Source organism: Falco biarmicus, chromosome 1, assembly GCF_023638135.1.
Source record: "Falco biarmicus isolate bFalBia1 chromosome 1, bFalBia1.pri, whole genome shotgun sequence".
NCBI classification, from domain to species: domain Eukaryota; kingdom Metazoa; phylum Chordata; class Aves; order Falconiformes; family Falconidae; genus Falco; species Falco biarmicus.
This window is the reverse complement of record NC_079288.1, coordinates 36997810-37017735: the sequence shown is the minus strand read 5'-3', so window position 1 is coordinate 37017735 and position 19926 is coordinate 36997810.

The window sequence follows — 19926 nt, the reverse complement described above, 5'->3', positions numbered from 1 at the left end:
TTCAAGCAAGGCTTTAATAGTAACTGAACAAAAGCATTTGGAAGGAAACCTGTGCTTTTCGCTCCCAGATTCTGCAGAAAGAAATGATGAATTTCACAGCTTTTCATTTTAGACCCTGCTTCCTTGAGGCTTGCTTTCCTTCTTCCTACCAAAGATTCACTTAGATTATGTTTATCTATATGCAACTGCCCCAACACATCAGTCCAAGGATGTTTCTGGCTGGGTTGATGACTGATGCAGTTTTCTAGCAGGGCTGGCTCCTGCCTTGTGTCAGACCCAGGGCCCTGGAGAGGTGCTGATTATTCATAACGGTTAGAGCATGAATTGTGCGAATGCAAACTTCCCTCTGGCCATCTGCCACTGAAACAGCCTTTTGCGGGGATGTGTCCCAACAGCCCAGCTAGCAGGACTTATTGATACTTGGCCCTTTTCCTAGCAGTGACAGTTAATGCTAGTGGGCTTTTTGTAATGTGAGCACCTGCTCCCCAAAGACCATGCAGAGACCTGGTACCTCATGCCATGCTGCCCACCAGCACCTGTCCCACAATGGTAATTGCTGGCTATTATGACCATGGTTTCTTTTGTGCTGGTGACCCAGAGGTAACACCTTCTTTATCTCATAGCAATTTCCCCATGCACCAATTTGGCTAGACCTTTTGTCTTTGCAATCAACTGATGCTTACATTGCTGGAAAGTGGGACTCACCATAAGGTGAGGTGTTTTGAACAGTATTGGCCCTTTTAAAAGAATCCCTCTGCCCTGACACAGGAACCATGCTTTCACAGATTTGATCGTTGCTATTTAAACACAGGAGGGTGTTTAATATTAAAACTGATTGTGAGCACCTTCTGCTGGAAGTGCCTACTGTAGCAAACCAAGCCTTCTGGTATGATCAATGAAATCCGTTGTGGCATTAATTTTCATCTCTAATGCTTCTTTCAGTGTATAAAACAAAAAGAGATTATACTGAGATGGTTTTAATCCCTCAAACAAAGCCTGAAACAAAACCCATAGCTGCAGCTGTTGGGATAGGGATGGGAAAAAAAAAAAAAGCTATTGCCTGGATGGGGAGAAAAAGCACATATAAATCAGTGCTGTGTATTGTAAATATGCCACCATCTCAGCCAGGCATCTATACAAGCTTAATGCTCATTTGGGGCCTATTGGCTGCAAAACATAACATTGTTATCCTGAGTAACCTTGGATTAGAGCTTTGTCCACAGCACAACCTGTTATTAACTTCCATTTCAAAAAAAATAATCCATTGTCCTGTGAATTTAATTATTGATTTGACTTTCTTTGAAATATATTAGGTTACTCGTGTTTAAAACTCCTTTGTATAGTATTTTACCGGTATTTTATCTTGTGTGTTATCCCAATTAAATATTCATGAAAAACTGTTAAGAATACAATAGTACAGTTTCTTTACAGTTATATGGTGGCATTATCTATTAGGATTCTAAAATGTATTTCAGCTGAGAGCTGGGACAGTTGTTGTCCATCGGTAGACACCTGACTCCCATTTCTGCTATTCTTCCCCTGCTTAGATTTGGTTATGTCCTTTAGAGAACCTCAGCCTAGAAAAAAGAAGAATGACTTAAGTGAAACAAGTCAAACACGAGTTCCTTTTTTAATTGCACTGCTCAAGCCTGGTGTGAGACTTCACTACTCGGGTACTAAGAACTGCAGATAGTGGGCAGTTCTTGTGGAGATTTAGATCAAGTGTTTCAGGAGCCGATGCTCTCACAGCACGGAAGGTTCCTGTGCATACAGCACAAATTATCTTTCAGCATGGACATCACCACAGGAATGACCCTTTCTGAAAATACAAAAAGGCCTGCATGATTCAAGCACACAGAGAACTGAGAGCAAGTGACTGTTGCAAGTGATATCATCACATAACACAAAAATATCACTTTGTCCAGGATATATGAAGGCCTTCTCTGTGATTTTAGGAAAGAAGGGTGAAAATAAAGCATTGGTATAAAAGAGTGGTGTAAGATTGCCTATAAGAGGAGCAATCATTCTTTTCTTGCTCAGGTGAAAAACTTACAGGGCTGTAAAAGAAAAGCAAGTAGCAAAAATTTCTATTTTGTACAGGGAAAAAGGACAGCACTGACTTTGTTGCTGAGTAATTTCCCTTTCTTGCTTTTCCCCATCCCACAATTACCCAATTCAGTAAAGTAAGCCATGGGGATGGTGGGAGAACTTAACTCAAGGAACCATTCAGGGCAATCTGCCAGTGCAATTCACTCTGCTACAGGCTCCTAAATGAGTAAGATACTGAAACAGGCAATCCAGCTTAAGCTATGGATATGGCAATGTGTATTGTCCTTCCTAGAGGGTCAAGGAAAGGTGAACTCTAAGCTGTGCAGGCTCTTCAAGCATGGTGTCAAGTATATTGTTCAACCCGATGCTTTGAAATTAGTATTCTGCTTTTCAGGGATTTCACTGGTTGGTCTCTTCACAAAGGAAGTGTGGCAGAGGGTCTGGACCTTTGGCGGTTACACCAGCAAACACTGGAGTATGTAAGACTGTACAAATTAAGCTGGACAAAACATTTTTCACGTATTAGAAAAGTTGCAAATCCAATAAATATCCAAGTGTTTCAATCAATACTTCCACCTCAGCTGTGACGACAGCATTAAGAAAACAAGCACTGCAAGGACTCATCCTTTTTTACTTAAAGGAAGAAAAAGACGTGTTGCGCAGAAGCCACAGCCAGACCTGTAAAAGTAGATTATTGTCCTGTGCTTTTAAAGCTGACTGTGGTGAGAGAGGAATTCCCATCAGCATCCTTAATCTTCCTGTCAGTGGGCTGACAGTCTTGCAGGGGAGGTAGCACAAACTATCAGGTTTCTTTTGCCATGCTCTCTCTCTCATCTTTTTGAATGATTAATTGCTTTACTTTTCTCCTTGCTTTACTGCACTTTATTTCTGATAAATGTTTTAATTATTCTGGTTGTTTGTGTACCTCCGTGCTGAAGTGTTTCAGCCTCCTGCTGCTGCAAGGTGGGCAGCAAGCGGTGCAGGCAGCCTACAAGAGTTTGCTCAGAGTTTGAAGTTACCCAAATGAATAATTAAAGGGCATACACGTCTTGCTTTTGAAGCAGGCCAGAACTGCAAAGCCAGAGATAAGACATGTGCGACCTTTTTTTCCTCTTTGCTATCCAGTAGGTGTGTGCTCAGGTTTTCCCTGGTGCTGGGTAGAGGAAATACAAAGTGGGGAAGTGTATTTGCAGAGGTTGATAAAGGCAAACAGAAATTTCTGCTTAAACAGGAGGGAAAAAGAGCTGTTATGAGTGTTAGCCAAGTAACAGGTAGTAAAATAAAAGACCATCCTGATTCTTCCCAAGGCTCAAGATCCCCACAGAGTTTCTGGCAAGTTTGTTGTTTCCCAGGGTTATCAATATTATGTCAGTTAGAGCAGGAAAAGTACTCATCCACCACAGTGACTCATAACATTGAAGTCAAGGGAAAAATCTGTTGACTGCTAAGGGTATAAAGCATGGCCTGCGTGACTCAGGACTGCCTAAGGACAGAGATGACACCATACTGTGCTCACCCTGCTGCCTGTGTGTAAAGAACAAGGGGTGCAAAGAGAAAAGAATAGGGTAATAGTTTTGACTTGCTATATGGCACATAGAAGTATGATGTCAAAACATCTGTGAATTAGTGATGTAAATACTTTGTACTATAGCTTTTAGTCACATTGAGGTGTGAAGTTTGGAAGCATGCAGTAATGGTCTTTCTAGAACAAAGCTGACAGTGCTGGAAACAAGCAGAACTACTCTGCAGCTAGTGAAGCTGCATGGCCAATATTTCAGGCCAGCTTGACTTGTTTGGGGTACCATGCCACCAGTTTAACTTTGTTTCACACCTGGCCCTGATGAGCCATATGACATACATGCTACTTTGCACCTAGGGCTCCTTTTTGACTAACCATGCTCCAGGTAGACTCCAGACACATACAGGGTCCAAGCTGGCTCCCTCTTACTGGGACAATCTTCCAAGACATCCCAGGAGGGCTCCCATCCTCACATACTCTTGTAGCAGCTGCAGGGATTGCCACCACGTGCTTTTAGCATTGTGTTACAGACATGCTGCTCAGAGCGTCTGCAGCACCGCTTCTCATTGCTTCAAGCTTTTTCAGCTGGAGAAGCTGCAAAGAAACAAAAAATGTCTCAGGGACATGGTGAGCACAAGAGGGTCCAGAGCAGGCCTGGGATGGGGCCATGCAGGGTGGGCACTGCACGCCCACTTGAGAGGTGCTAGGTCTAAGCACTTCCACACACCTGGCCTTGGGCTTGCTGCTTCTGCAGTCCACAGAAGGAGTAAAGATACAATGGCTCTGTGGGTAGATGTAGATCTACATCTAGACTAGGGCTGTTTTATTTAATGAAGTAGGTGTTTTCAGCAGTGGGTGTGAATTACTCCCTCTTGAATCTTACAACATGACAATGTTTGACAAGTCTTTGTGGAACAAACATTCCTATTAAAAAAGTAGCCTGTGCCTCTCCTCACATGAAGACAAACTGAGTGAGATGTTCGCACTTGTATTTCTTCATAGGAAACCATTAAGTCCTAAAATTACCTGTCATGGTGTTGGCCATGGAGTTCTGCAACCGCTAACTGATTGGGCGTTACTTTGTGCTTTGCTGTGGGGAAAAATATTTGTTCACTATTATCTTGCTCTACTTCTCATGGATAGGCTGCTATTTGCAATGACTTACGTTAGGAATGATGGCCTTTGATCTAGTGTTATTGGATTGTAATTGACCATGTTGACATGAAGCAATCTTGGTTTTAACGCAACCTTCACTCACTGTTGTGGTCAATCATGTCATGATAATTGCAACTCTGCCAGGTATTTTTCCTTCATTGAGCAATTATGTTGTTATGGAAACTGGTATTCTATAAATTATCTAAAGAGAGGCCTGATTCACTTCTTGGGAACAAGAAGTTGAAAGTAAAAAGTACAGGGTAATGGGTTTTTATTTAGCTATATATTTATTTGTGTAATTACTAATTCTTAGGGCCCATTAACTATTTGGTACAAATCCCAGCACCTTTGCATCTGCGCAGGATCTAGTCAGTTGTCCCTCATTAGAGAATGTGTGACCAGCAGATATGCACAATCAAAGATGAGTTTGTTCCTGCTCATGTTTAGGTGACCCCCCCTTGCCAACCTTGCTGGGTTTAGAGAACATATCTGTGTTTCATCTGCAGGGCTCACGAGCTCCAAAAACATTGCCCTGGCTGTGCTGTGGTCAGTGCTGCATGTGGCTTGGCAGGAAGGACATGTCCTTTTGTCTCTGAGACAAAGATTTATTGGGGACTGGACACTGCAAGAGATTGATAATCTGAAACAAGAACCTCTTGCTCCTGTTCAATCATTTAAACATTTCAAAGAGGCTCTGTGTGTAACAGTTTGTTTCCCATCTACTGCAGGAGGGGTCCTGGAAATCAGGACCATAAAGTGGCAATCAGTTAGCTGATAGGAATGTGCTCGAGCTTGTAGGCCACAAACCCTGGGAGGACAAGGAATGTGAGTAGGTAACAATCAACAGGGTGAGTCATGCCGGGAGTGAGGAACGGATGGCGTCTAGGAGAGGTAACACCTTGCTGTTAATTGATGTTTGTTTGTAGTTAACCACCAATCAGGGATTGCCTAGTATGTAATGCTTAGCTTAAAGAACCAATCTGTTTAAAGCGCGCAGCTTCTGAAAACATATATAAACTCGTGATTGTGTACAATAAATCGACATCTTGCTTGCATCAAGCTACGTCCCGTCTCTTCATTCGCCGCAAATTGGTGACCCCGACGTGATCCGGTTAAGGATCTGACGTGAAGGGCTCTCGAATCGCCTAACTGAGCGACTTGCAGCGAATCCCACAGAACTTTGAATGAACCACTGAAAGGAAGCGGGAGCCGGCCGGCCTGAAATCCCTCTGGATTTGAGAGGTAAGCTGTGGGAAATCCGTAATGGGGAATCAGGCTTCGTCCCCAGAAAGACGTATATGGACTCATAAAGGGTCTTCTAGTCAGATTCGGGAGTCCGTGCCTCAATCTCCTCAAATGGTGACCCCTATGGTGGTGTTCCGAAGCCTTGGAAGAATAAGGATGGAACTGGTCGATAAAAAAGACAGCTCGTGGAAGAGGGCTGCGTTCCGGAGGAGACATCTTGGCTGAACGATCATCTTGCTGGCTGGACCAGGCAGACAACCTAAACCCCAAGGATAACACCTGTATTCATCGAGACAGGTGAGCAGCCAAGAAACTTTAGAGATTTTAAATATTTGAAGAAGTTTTAAGAAGCTTTAGAAACCTGTACTCATTGAGACAGGTGAGCAGTCAAGAAACTTTAGAGACTTCGAAAGAAATGAAAGTGGTCAGTAGAAAATTGTATGATGCTGCCGCGGAGGGGAACTCCGTGTCGGGAATACACTTAACATCTTGGTGGCAAATTCTGACTACTCTTTGCCAAGTGTGGACTAATTCTACTGACGGTGCTAAACCAGAGGAAGCTGTAAATTCCACCAACAGTGTAAGCACTGAAATAGAGGAAGCTGTAAATTCAACACACTGTCAACGATGGCGATTCTGTCCACACCTCCTCTGCCCCCAAAGCTTCTGTCACTGATTGCAGCGACCCTCACAACACAGGACCAAGCACGGGAACAGGACAACTCGAACAATGATTCCATTGACACAGATAAACCTTTCGATCCAGGTCCTATAGATCTGGAAAAGGAGCTAGACCTTGCCCCCCCGCCACCCGCCTCTCTCGATGCATTGACTGTATTTTCGGGGAGGGTGAAAGGGGGTCTGAGGGACTGGTGGCAGGAATGCAAGTGGGAAACGCTTAAGTGAGGGGTTTGGGGAGTCGCTAGGGCATGTTCAGTATTTTGTCAGACAAATCAACCTCGAGTGGCAGCCTGTGCAATACGAGGCTGTTAAAGAGTTAAGCAAAGCAGTGCGGGAAGGGGGGATTCATATTACATTTGCTATGTCCCTTCTTGAAGTGATGGCAGAGCCTTATACACTCACACTGCATGATTGGAAGTTATTGCTTTGTATGGTACTGATACAGTATATGATGTGGTTATCTGATTTTTGTGAGCTATGTATGTGAGCCTTGATTGAAAACCTTAATCGGGGAATTGCTGTTAACTATGAGCAGTTGGCTGGAGAAAATAATTGTGCCGATTCTGTGACTCAGGCAAGGTATCCCAGGGACAACTATTTGCAAATGAAGGAGATTGCTATTAAAGCAGTCCAGATGCGGGAGTCTTGCCACAGTCTTGCAGGGTCCTAGAGAGTCACTAACTTTAATACTAACTTTATTGATTGGCTTCAGAATATTTTGCAACAAGTTGAACATAAGGAAGCTCAAGGGTTGCTTTTAAAACAACTAGCTATGATAATGCCAATGAAACTTGTAAATGGGCAACTTTCACAATCGCAACCCCAACATGTGTCAAATGATTGTAATGCAGAACTCACAGCAGACTGTAATTCTCAGGCTGAGTTCTGGAATGCAGCATAACACATTTTTGCTTCTCTAATCTCTTCTGTAAGAATAGTACACGCTCTTAACTTGCTTAGTAAATTAGGCTGCTAGCTTGCTAAACAAAGTAATACTACAAATACTATTCTTTTTTTTCTCTGGCTTATTAACAGATGTTGAGTCTGTCCGTCATATGTTGCTACAGAACCGAGTTGCTATTGATTTTTATTATTAGCACAGGGACATGCATGTGAAAACTTTGATAGGATGTGTTATGCGAATCTGAGTGACCACTCTGAATTAATTTACAAAAGTATACAAAACTTAAAAGCCTTAAACCAAAGATCTGCAGCAGAGCCATGGGCGGGATGCCTTTGGTCTCTTCTCACGGCTGGGAAACCTTGGGCCATGACTCAAAAGTATTACAGGATTTATTATAATTATCTTTAACCACCTTATTGATGTTTGCCTTATGTCTCCCATACCTTTTTTTCCTGTATTCAGTGTTTAGTTGATTGTAACATAAATCAGGTCATGGTCACCCAGCTACACACAACATTTGCCTTGTCACAATTAACAAGCAAAAAAGAGGAGGATAGAGAATGTCTGAAGAGAGATATAGGACAGGAAGCTGGAGAATATTTGACCTAACAAGAGATGATAGAACAGCTGGGTATTGTGAAGGAGACTAGGAAAGATAAACATGGTTATCTAGTGTTTAATAGGTGTCTGCATGCTTGTAGCGATATATAGCTATGTAACTGCATGAATGATTTCTGCCCTGAGCCTGGTGGTGCATACAGCTGCAGTTTGTGTCGGGGCTCAGAGATGTAAATATGGGCTTCTCTGTTATGGTAAAGTGTCTCTGGTTGCATAAAAAAAGAGGGAATGAAGGGAATGACCCAGAGGCACATTCAGAGAAAGCATGCTACGTTTTGCACTTTTTGACTGAACCAGTTCTTGTTTGGCATGCCCTTCCTTGAAACTGACTTGCAGACATTGTTGCAAAAAAGTGAATGTATGCGGGGAATGAAGAATCTTACTAAAAGCCTTGATATTTGGGATAATTGATTACCTCTGTATAATGTTAATCCAAAAGAAGTTGATATTCTTTACACTTCGAATGTTGATAATTGTCTTTCTGTAGATGCTAATGTAGTAGGAGGCTATGATGGGAACGTATTGCAGCGGTTCTTCTCTTATCTGGTTCTTCTCTTGTCCGGAGTAACAGCAGGGAAAGCATTAAAGAGTTAAATCACCTTGTTTGTTAGGCAGTTAAGAATGTGAGTCAAAATTTTTACTGCTTTTTGTTGGTTCAAGGACATGGCTGTGAGGATTTTGATGGTATGTGCTGCGTGGATTTTAGGCACCCCATTGCAACAACATGTTATCAAAATCTGAGAAAACATCAGCCTTTTTGACATCCATTCACTCAATTGGCAGTATTGTTTGTTTGCTATTACCTTGGTTGCTGTCATGTTTGCAAGAGCCCTGCAGAACATGGCAAACCTGGTACTAGCTGTTCAAAAACAAAAAGGGGAAATTGTAAAATTGTACAGAACAGAGACAGTGGGTTGTTTTTGACATTGATGATGTGCAGTTTTGGCCTTGTTTTGACGAAGTGCAGCTGAGATCCTGCAGCAAAGAGGTAAATAATTTTGAGGGAGTATGAGAAGAAACTAGGATGAGACAGAAACAAAGGAGGAATGTGATCTCGCCTCTAGAAGATAAGGAAACAGCATGAACAGTAGAGAGTAGCCTATAGTGAACAGCACTAAAGAAAGTGTTGCATGAATTTGACTGATCACTCGAACTCCATTCATAAGCAGCTCACTGAGTTAAGAAAAAATGTACAGACCGTAAAGATTGAGAAAGGGTTAACAGACTGGCTTTCAAGCCTTGGGTTAGGGGGCTGGTTACAAAGTATAATCAAAGGAGCACTGATGGTATTGACAGTATTGTTGGTTTTAGTATTATGTGTTCCTTGTTTGTTTCAATGCTTACAACGAGAACGCATGTTGGATTGCTCAAAAACAAGAAGGGGGAGATGCAGGAGGGGGCCTGCAAATCAGGACCATAAAGTGGCAATCAGTTAGCTGATAGGAATGTGCTCGAGCTTGTAGGCCACAAACCCTGGGAGGACAAGGAATGTGAGTAGATAACAATCAACAGCGTGAGTCATGCCGGGAGTGAGGAACGGATGGCGTCTAGGAGAGGTAACACCTTGCTGTTAATTGATGAAAGTGTCCTTTGTAGTTAACCACCAATCAGGGATTGCCTAGTATGTAATTCTTAGCTTAAAGAACCAATCTGTTTAAAGCGCGCAGCTTCTGAAAACATATATAAACTCGTGATTGTGTACAATAAATCGACATCTTGCTTGCATCAAGCTATGTCCTGTCTCTTCATTTGCCACAATCTACTGCTAGTTTCTTGCCCTAAGATAAAAGGAATGGGCAGCCTTGAGGGGTTTTTGGTTTGGGGTATTTTGTCCAAACAAAACCTACTCTTTCAACTGGTACAAAGGAATCCCCTTATTTACTAATTCCAAGCACTGGAAAAAAATCACAGAGCCTGAACTGTCACATCATTAGGAGCCAGAAAATCCTGCCTGGATGGAGGCATCCTGGATATATGCAGCAGGGTAGCTTTCAGAAAGAGTTTTTGCATTGCCTATTACCTAGCCTTTCGTACCCAGAGCTATTTCTTCAGTGCTTCTCAAGAGCATGAACTAAGATAAACATGCAGGTGGAAAAACATTGAACAGCAGTATTTAAGTTGCTCCTGGTTGATTCTACATGGTTGAGGGGCCCTGCGTTGGCATGAGTTAGTCAGTGCTATTCCCCAGCATCCTTCTCCTTTTGAATGCTTTCAAACCGTGGTTTCGTTACTTCTGTTTCTTTTAAACAATTCAGTTACTGAAAGGATCATTGTTACCTTATACATGTTCATCTTAAGCCTGAAGTTAATGCCTGATCTTAGCATCCAGATGCAGAGGCCAGGCAGGGTGAGATGCCTATCACTGCGTTCTGGCAACAGGATTGTACTTGGAAACTTTCTTGTTTTTCACCTTGCCTGTAGCAGTTCAAGCTGGAAAAGCCAGGTATTGCTACTTAACATTAACTAAATACTAAATTCTTTGTAGTATTTACTAAATGCTAGCTAATGAGAAACAGTTAAAACAGGTGTTCAGAAAAAACCTCCAAAACTAAAAGAGGAATAAAAGAAGTAACAAAACTTCTTAATATTTAAGTTGGAGAATCCAAGTGGCTTCTATTCAGAATGCCCATTCCTCCTGAAATAGCTTTTGGTAAGCAAAGTAGTGTCTGGGAATACTACAGGACGGGCCACACAGGGACATCAGCCTCCCTGGGCCCCAGGAAAAGGGGCACCGCAGGGTGGTCTGGAGCAGGGACCTCTCCTCCTCTTGGCTCTGGAGGGCAACTGGAAATCTGATTTTCCTTTGCCAGCCTGGCCACGGGGAACAGTGCAAGTACTAGGAAAAGAGCTTCCAGATGACAGTTTATTTCCCTGTCTGAGTAGTGGGGTTTAATTCGGGGGTTGTAACCAACCTTGCTATAAAAAGACCTGGGTCTTAATCTCTCCAGAAAAATGAAAATCCTGTGTCTTCTCATTCTATTTGCTGTTTTCTAAATCCCCTTCAGTTTGTCAGCATCTTTCCGCTTCACAGAACAGAGAGTTGCCAGACTGGTGTATCATCTCTCTGGGGTCTGCTGCCCACGTAACAGGTAGCACATTGAAATTCAAAATAGCAGACTTCATAAGAGTGCAGGTCAGCTTTGGCTGGCAGTAAGAGATTTGGGTTTTTTACAAATGTGGTTGTATATTGCTGTATGAGAACAATTCACAATGAAATAGAACTTGCTGTAATTTCCATTTTAAGCTTAAATTTATGTATAAGAGTTTTCAAGGGAAAAAAAATTGCCCCATAATAGATAAGACATGCTGTTGAATTATGGGTGTTGGTTTCTGTTGTTTAATTACGTGCAGACTGCACTATCCTGCTGGAAAGGCAACTGCAGAACTTCCTATACTCCAGTTCAGCTCTCTTTCATCTGGCAAACATCTTTAGAATTAAAAAGTAAATTATTTTCCATTATTTAGACTGCTCAAAAAAAACCCCAACCCAAAACAAAACCCACATCTTTTCTCCCCATTTGGGGACTTGTATCACTAACAGAAGCACAGATCTGAAAGCTTTTTAATTTCTCTGCTTTACTGCTGGCATAAGAACTCCTCCGTACAGCACTATGCAAAGATCCCCGAGCATCTGCTTTTGGAGAGGCAGCAAAACCACACTTTTCAAAAAACTACCTATTACCTCTTCCTACACCGTCTGCTTTCCAAGGAGTCCAAAGTGCTTCATAGAAACTATAATGAAGTAAGTCTTGGGGTAACACTGTCCTGTAATCAGTGTTCCCCTTTCACAGAGGGATGAAGAGAAGCCAAGGCAGTAACTAGCCAGCAGTCCCCAATGCCAGGTCATGCACAAATCTCATGTTGAAGTTGTGACCTAGAGTCTTTAACCATTAGTTCACAATTTCTTTTCAAGAGACAAGTCCCAAGAGGAAAAAAAAAGTAATTCTGTTAGTATTTTCCTGTGGTGACTATACTACTTTGGTTTTTGAGGCAGACTCCCAAGGATCAAGGAAGGGAGTGTGTAATGGTGATGGTACTAAAAGAGCTGAATAGAACATAAGCAAGAGAGAAGGTTGCAGCTCCAAAGAACTTGAGATGAAAACATAACACAGATGGAAAACATGAAAGTGATTAGTCTTAAATACCAGAAAGGAGAAGGGGATAGAATGAATCCATATTAGAGTAATTTCACTGGTCAGTTTTTAAATTGTGAGATAAATTGTGCTTGTAATTTAAAAGAGAAAAAGTATTTCTTTATTCCTGCTGGGAGGACCTAATTCACACTAGCTGTAAATGTGTTAGGACAAAAAAATCAAAGTGTTTAACTGCTGCGAGGCACTCTCATCATATCATAATGCCTTTTGAAGCAGTAATTCAATGACTGATCAGAGAAGATCTAATTAACTAACTGCATTATATGAAAAAAACAACCACGGAGAAAGTTGTGATACTCTGGGTATTACATTCATCAAAATCTTTGCTCTGCTGCATGGGTGTGGGCGTTCTATGGAAAAGCCAAACCTTCATTCAATATATGAGCTAAAAATAAACCTTAAGATTAAAAGTTTCCTTTGTCTTTCTGTCTTGCCTTTCCCATGTTATTGCTTTGCATACTTCTAGACATTTTAGGAAGTGCATAGACCATATTTGTTGCTAACATATTCAGCATTAATTTAACTGCTTAAATCTAATATTCACCCACACATGATCTATATGGGGGTGAAATTCAGATATGAACATTACCTTAATAAAGTATCTTCTATTCTTGTTTCCCATTTTGAAATTGTGTTTTACAGCATTCCATGCCTGCTGAGGCTACGCAAGCTCAGTCTCATCAGAAATGACATTTATGAACATTTAGTGCACCCTCGGTCTGAGATCACAGTCAACTTCTCACATGGGGTGTGTGAAAGCAGTGTGACCCGCAATGTGACAAACGAGAGATGTGACAAACATGAAGCCAGTTATTATTTATTGAGATTGATGAATACTTTGGCATGCTGTTGTAAAAGGATATAGAGATTGTGTGCATATTTTGCTCACTCGACGGCCTTTCATCTCAGATGGAGAGACTGATAAAACCCTACAGCAGTTCAGGCTCTCCAGCAGAGCTCAGTTTGGCTGATTGCCCTTTCATACCTGTCATGCTTTGGACTGTGATTCTCCTCTTTCTTGGAGATCAGGTTGTTTTATAAAGCTTCCAGACCTTTGCCTGACAAAATCTTTTAAGCCACATGAAATCAGCCTTGATGGGCAGGAAGAGTCACCAAAAGTCTTCTTACATGCATTATTTCAGTGCTGTGGGCTAGCTTGCATTATCTCCCCACATATTTGGGTATCTGGTTTCTTTCAAAAACACCTTCCTGTTAAAAGAACATCTTAGTTTAAATGGATATAATTTTTGCCGGGTTTAATCATCCTTTTTTAGATTAGTGTCAGATGCAGCCTTACGTGAAGCATTTAATTAATTTTCCCTATTTTGAGTCAAAGACATTGCATAGATAGATGAATATAGCTTCTCAAAATTTATGTTTCATTGAAGAAATTTCAGCAAAGGCCAAAAAGGAGGGAAGAAACTACCTTCCAAAGAATTATTAAATATTCTCCTGAAAGAGGCTATATGGCTTGCCTGTGCCACACAGTCTGGCCCAGAGCTAGTAGTCCTTGCTACTCCCTGGGTCAGTTTTATGCTATTCAGTGTCAGTGACACGTAAGATACATGCTGTGTCAGTTTTACTCAGATTTTTAACTCCAAAAGAGTAACCTATATACAAATATCTGAAATATTTATGGGTTTGCCCTTCAAATGTTTTTGTTTGTCTAGTGTTTCAGAAGTTACTCTGTGGGAAAAAGATGGTGCTTCCACATAAAATGATACATCTGCAGAGTTCATGAAATATTGACTTACTCTTTGCAGCACACCAACATCCGTCTCCTGTGCAGAAGCCTCCCTGGGAACTTGCTGTGGGCATGAACGGTAAGAGGAGGCTACTGTGAATTTTATTGCATCTATACATAGGTCACCCTTGGTTGCTTTCCTTTTTCTCCTGATGACTTACTAGCTCAATAAGGTGTAGCACAACTAACCTGAAGTGCTATAGTCATCGGAAATTGGAAAATCATTCAGCAGCACAGTTGGTAGTTAGCCTAAGAGCCTACCCCCAGCTGATGGGGGTAAAGGCTTGCGGGTAAAGGAGGTTATTTATGGAATCATTTGCTCAACTGCTATAGAATTAGGTCTTACTGTTGGAAAGAGAATCTGTAATAAAGGAATCTACACCTTTGGAAAAGTGCCTCACTCTGAGCTTCAAATAATGCTCTGTTTAAAAAGCTGGAGTTTTATTTGTATTTATAGAAAATTAAACCAGGGGCTCCCCTGTGCTAGCATATGCTCTGGAAATTATCTTTCAGCCTTTGGTGTCTAGTATTTTAGCATGCTTCTGTTTAACTTTGTGTGGCTTTTTGATGCCATTTATTGCATCTATTAGTGTTTAGTCTGTTGAACTCTTCCTGTATCTCAGTTCTTTGGAAAATAAGAGTAATTTGAAATAGTTGGAGAATGCTAGCTAGGCAAGTTATCATGTTTAGAAAACAGAAACATTATGTTCCTCTTTATTTACAATAATTGTAAATGGAAAATGCATCTATTGTTTGTGTTTCTCTGAAATTACATATCACTCTTTCAGACACCTGAAGACCCATTATCACCTCCATAATTTTTGTGTTGCTTTGTCTATGAGAGAAAATGTCCTTTATTTGCCTATCTCAGAAATAGTGTCTCATCAATTGGGAACCGATTTAGAATTCTTTTAATTCAGCAGATCATTAGAATATATATGGTACTTCCAGGGAAAATCAAACCATGTGGAAACAATAAAGACTGGCAGTTACGTCTGATCAACAGTAATAGTCCAGCATCTAGAGGAAAAAAAGATGATGCATATTTATTCTGAAGCCTATCAACATTTAAAAAACTGGGTTTTATGTTTTTAGCCCACTACAAACATACCAATAGTTGGGATTTTGGGGGGGGGGGGGGGGGGGGGGCAGCAGGGGGGTGTTGGCGGGAGGGTGAAAAGACAGACAGCTGCAAGGATTTGAAGCAGATTCTGATTCTTTATTTTCTTTGACCTGATTTAACAAGCTTCCTCTGTTGAAATATCATAGTCTATGTTGGGAATTATGTCAGGAAGTACAATATGTGCGGTGTGGGTGAGTGAGCTTGCATAAACTGTCAATGAAGATCAATTATAGGAATTATTGAATTGCACATTAGATAAGAAGCAGATGACTTCTCTTTGCATGGAAGTGCAGTGTTAACTATTTTTGTCTAAATTAAAATATAACCATATAGGCAGTGAAAATCTGTCACTAAGCGTCACAAGCTGCCCAGGCTTATTGATTATTTTTTTCTTTATGGTTGAACTCCTGCAATCTCATGGTTTTGGCATGAAACGCTATGCAGATGAAGTAAGAGAGCATCGATCTACTAACAATGTACAATTTATATGCAGCTTGGGCAGAAATGGCCCCTTACAAAAGACTTGGTAAGGATGAAAAGAAAAATGTTATTTAGCAGTTGCCATTTTCTGATGTGTTGGTAGTCCTGATTCATGCTGTTGGAGTTGTATGTCTTCCTGCTCATACCACAACTGGGCAGTTGACAGGGTGATCAGGTAGTCTTGTTCCTGCACCTTCATAATTTACAAATACCTTGTATTAGCCTGTTTATTGGATCTTTTTGAATGTCAAGATGCCATTTTTGCCCCAAGAGGTTACATATGAGGGAAGAGTGGTTCTAGAATAACCATCTATTAGCAGACACCACACAGCTGTTGAACACTACTGCCAGCATTGCCTGTCTGTGCCTCTGTCTCAGTTTGGTGCTGAAGAATCCCAGTTTGGCAAACCAGAAAACCAGTAGGATTTAAAGAGCCCTTTTCAAGAGAGAAATAGCTGTTCTTATTCACAGGAACTAGATGATATATCATCTTTTGATGCTGGGGTACTCAATGGCATCAGAATGAAACCCAGGAGAATATAGAGAGGACAGAGGTGCAACAAACTGTGCATTCTGTGTGCAAATACTCTTTTATTCCAGCATCCTGTATTCAAAAATGTAAAAACTTTATTTCCTAATATCTGTTCATGGTGGATTAAGTTGATGCAGAACACAGCCACCTCCAATTTTTTTTACTGCTGTCTTCTGGCAGATTTTAAGTGGTAGGTGGTGTTCTGCTTTAGAAAAGTTGTTAGCAAATAACAATCACTTAGCATAGATTTTGTTTATTTGTTTGTTTTTGACATTTTGAAGTTGGCTATTGGGCTTTTTCTGATAACTGTTTGATGTGAAAAGCTGACTACTTTCTGCATCATGTTTAAAAGGTTTAAGAATTGTAATATGTATGCCCCAACAAGTCTGCATTTCTCTTTCTGTTTCCAAGAAAGTAATTGCTACTAGCTGTTTTCATCCATGGGTACAATTCATAAATGCTGCACGTGATCCATTTCAAAATTTTAGAGAATCAATGCACAAGACTCCTTGCTCTGAGGAAAACTGGATTAGGTGAGTGATGAGAAAAGCAGAAAGTCGAAAATATTCTACCTTAGTACTTACGTAATTCATTCAATTATAGAGGCATTTGATCAGTAGCATAAACCAAATTTTATTAAAAAGCGATTTTTAAAACTTGAAGTCCATCTGCAGTACTTTAAAAACACAGGAAAGAAGAAAAGTAGCTTTAACACTTTTTTTTGCAGGAAAAGTTTATTCCATAAAACCTCTTCTGTATGGAGTTTCCTTTCCTCTTTCAAGTCTTGTACTCTAGTATGAAGCCTTTGGCTAAAAATGGTTAAATGCAGTTCCTTGGCAGACCATGAACACTGCATCATTGCAACAACCTCCCACTGTGCTTTTTTTTTTTAGTTTCTTTAGGGAAAATGTACTGGGTTTGTAGCCTTTTCCATTCAGGTAGCAAAGGAAATTTAAAAGTGTAAGAAAACAATGTGAGCCAAGCCAATCACCATCAGGAATGATGAACAGCGCTCCAAAAAGAGCGATTTGACCATGCAGGGACCTCCGGAGCAGCCAAAAATTGTCATTCAGTTCCTACATGAACATTAAGTTACTTCACTGTTTGTCAGTGTTATCTCTTAATCACTTACTCATCACAATTCGTAACATGGAAAAGCTGTTTAAAAATCAGAATCCCACAATAGTCATGTAAAATATTTCTTGCCCTCCAAGCAAACAGTATAGAACTAATTCTAGAAGAATTAAATAAAGTAACATGTAGGCTGTCATTGCTGAGCTCTTCAAGACAGGAATGAACACACCCACTCAGAGCAAGAACATCTTAAATCTGTAAAGTCCCAAAATCGTGATTCCAAATTAAAAAATAGACAGGCAATCGTATCTAAATTTCTTTTAGTCTTACCTGGAAGAGTCCTACATTAAAGCTGTCATTGCCTCATCTGATGCTTTTATTTATACTCTGAACAAAGTGCTACTATTGTTCTTTTCTACCCTATTCACTCTTGCTACCATGCCGATAAGGCCGCAGTGCACAGATTTTTGTTTACTGAATTTTTTTGAATAAATATTCAAAACAAAAAAGATGGAATTTCTTTCAAATTGAGTTATATGAAGAAGCCTTTTTAAAAAAGAGCTTACAGAATTTTAACAGACATATTTTGTTTAATCTATTGTAATACTTAATTTTGATGCTTCAGCCTGACAGTATTTGTTTTACTAAACTGTAGGTGAGAGCAAATGGTTTTCTTTTGCTTTCAGATAACAAATCTTGGAACTCTGTCTTGTGTTGTAGCTACATATGTCAGCCAACACTGGGCTGCAGGGAAGCACCTTACATTTCCCAGTGACTTCTACATCAGAGATGACTGAAGCCATTGCCTCAGTGTGTGGATTTGATCTGAGCAGGCTGTTCCCAACTGAACTGTAGTTTGTAACTGGCATTGAACTGACCTAACCCCACCTACTATCAAACATCCCTGTTTCAAAAAGGGAGATGTTTTCCACTCCATTGGAAAACTGATTTAGTGATGCTTCCCTCCCCAGATGGCTGCCTGCCATTTTGTTGTATAGTGCAGTTTCAACATCATTCTAACCTTATTTATTCCAGAAAACTCCAAACAATAACGAGACCTGTTCTGCCCAAAATCAAAATGGTATAGTGACATACGAGTATCTTTCAATGCCATCTAGCTACTTCCTAAATTAATTCACATTCTTACACTTTTTGGAAGTCAGCCAAAGAGATTTATGGGTATGCATTGCTCTGCTACTCATCAATATTGGATAGGGAGATGTCTGTCTGGCACATCTCTGTTTCTGGCTGATCTCAGGGACAGAGATCAACTAAGAGCCTCCTACTTATATTAAGACAGAATTAATCTTTTGGGGCACTTTCCCTTGATGATGGTCAGATTTCCAGTTTCCAAATATAGTGCATGGACTAGACTGAGTCAGAAATTCTTTCACCACAATTCAGGATACACAGTGTTCTGCAGCCCACAGGAGGGTGAGGAATGCTAGGTCTCTAAATGGAATTCTAACACATGGCAATGAAGCACTGATGACCATCCCACAAGCAAGCAAATTGTTGTAGTAAAGTAAAGGGTGTCTTTCCTGTGGATTTGTTGATTTAAGGCAAGGAAAAAAGTCCTCCTGTGAACATCTAGAGTTCATTCATCCTAGGACTAATATAAGAACAAATTCTAATAATGTTTTAATTGTGCTCTCAAAAGAGTTTTGTATCTTCACTATAAAGGTATCTCACTTCATAGCTTCTTTTTCAAATCCAGGTAAAATAGAACTTGATGTGGCTGTCTTTTACATGATTACTGTATCTAAATTCCAGAGTGAGTGTTCTATATGCAGTTTCCAGATGATAAACTTTACTTGTCCCATTCTAGGTTTTATCTTTTAGAACAGAGTTCAACATTGCCTTCCTTTCCACATCAATGAAAACATGCTAGTTCTTTAGCTGCATTTAAAACAAAACAGTATGTTTATTATAGTTTCTCAGATACTTTGCCAGTTTGCTTTAATTAAGCCCTTGTCACTTGTTGCTCTGCAACATGTAATTCCCATTAAGTCATGACAAATTTAGTTTTCAGCTGCTCCAGGTGATGTTAATATGAACACATCAATATTCATGTGTCTTGACAGATCATGAGGTTTAATAAATTGCTTTCTGTAAAACAATTCTTGTGGAATCAGGGGTGTCCCTGTGATAGCATGAAGCCTGAAGCTGAGATATATAAAAGATCATTTGCTTTTCACTGTATCTAAAAGTTAATAATTTCTTTCTCTAGAAAGTAATGAGGTATTTGTTTTAGGATAAAAAAAAAATAATGTGGAAGACAATTAGGATTAAAAAAAAGCTTCACTTCCATGTGGTTAAATGCTCAGCTCACACATAAAAAAGATTGTTAGTGACCCAATTCAGTTATCATTTCATTTTGGTCACACCAGAAATTTAGCATGATTATGTTTTGGCTTACAAGGATATTCAATATATGGCTGTATGTTAGAAGAGTTTGGTAAGAAAACATGGGTAGTCACTCAAAAGTGTATGCTGGGATGAGGTATCCTTAGAACTGGGATTAGGTGTGAAGAGCATCACATGTGCATTCTTATAAATAAATAAATAATGGCTATGTATCTGATAGGAAGGCTACCATGTATATTTGAAATAGTTCTATTTAAATGTATTTTACTTCTATAAATATA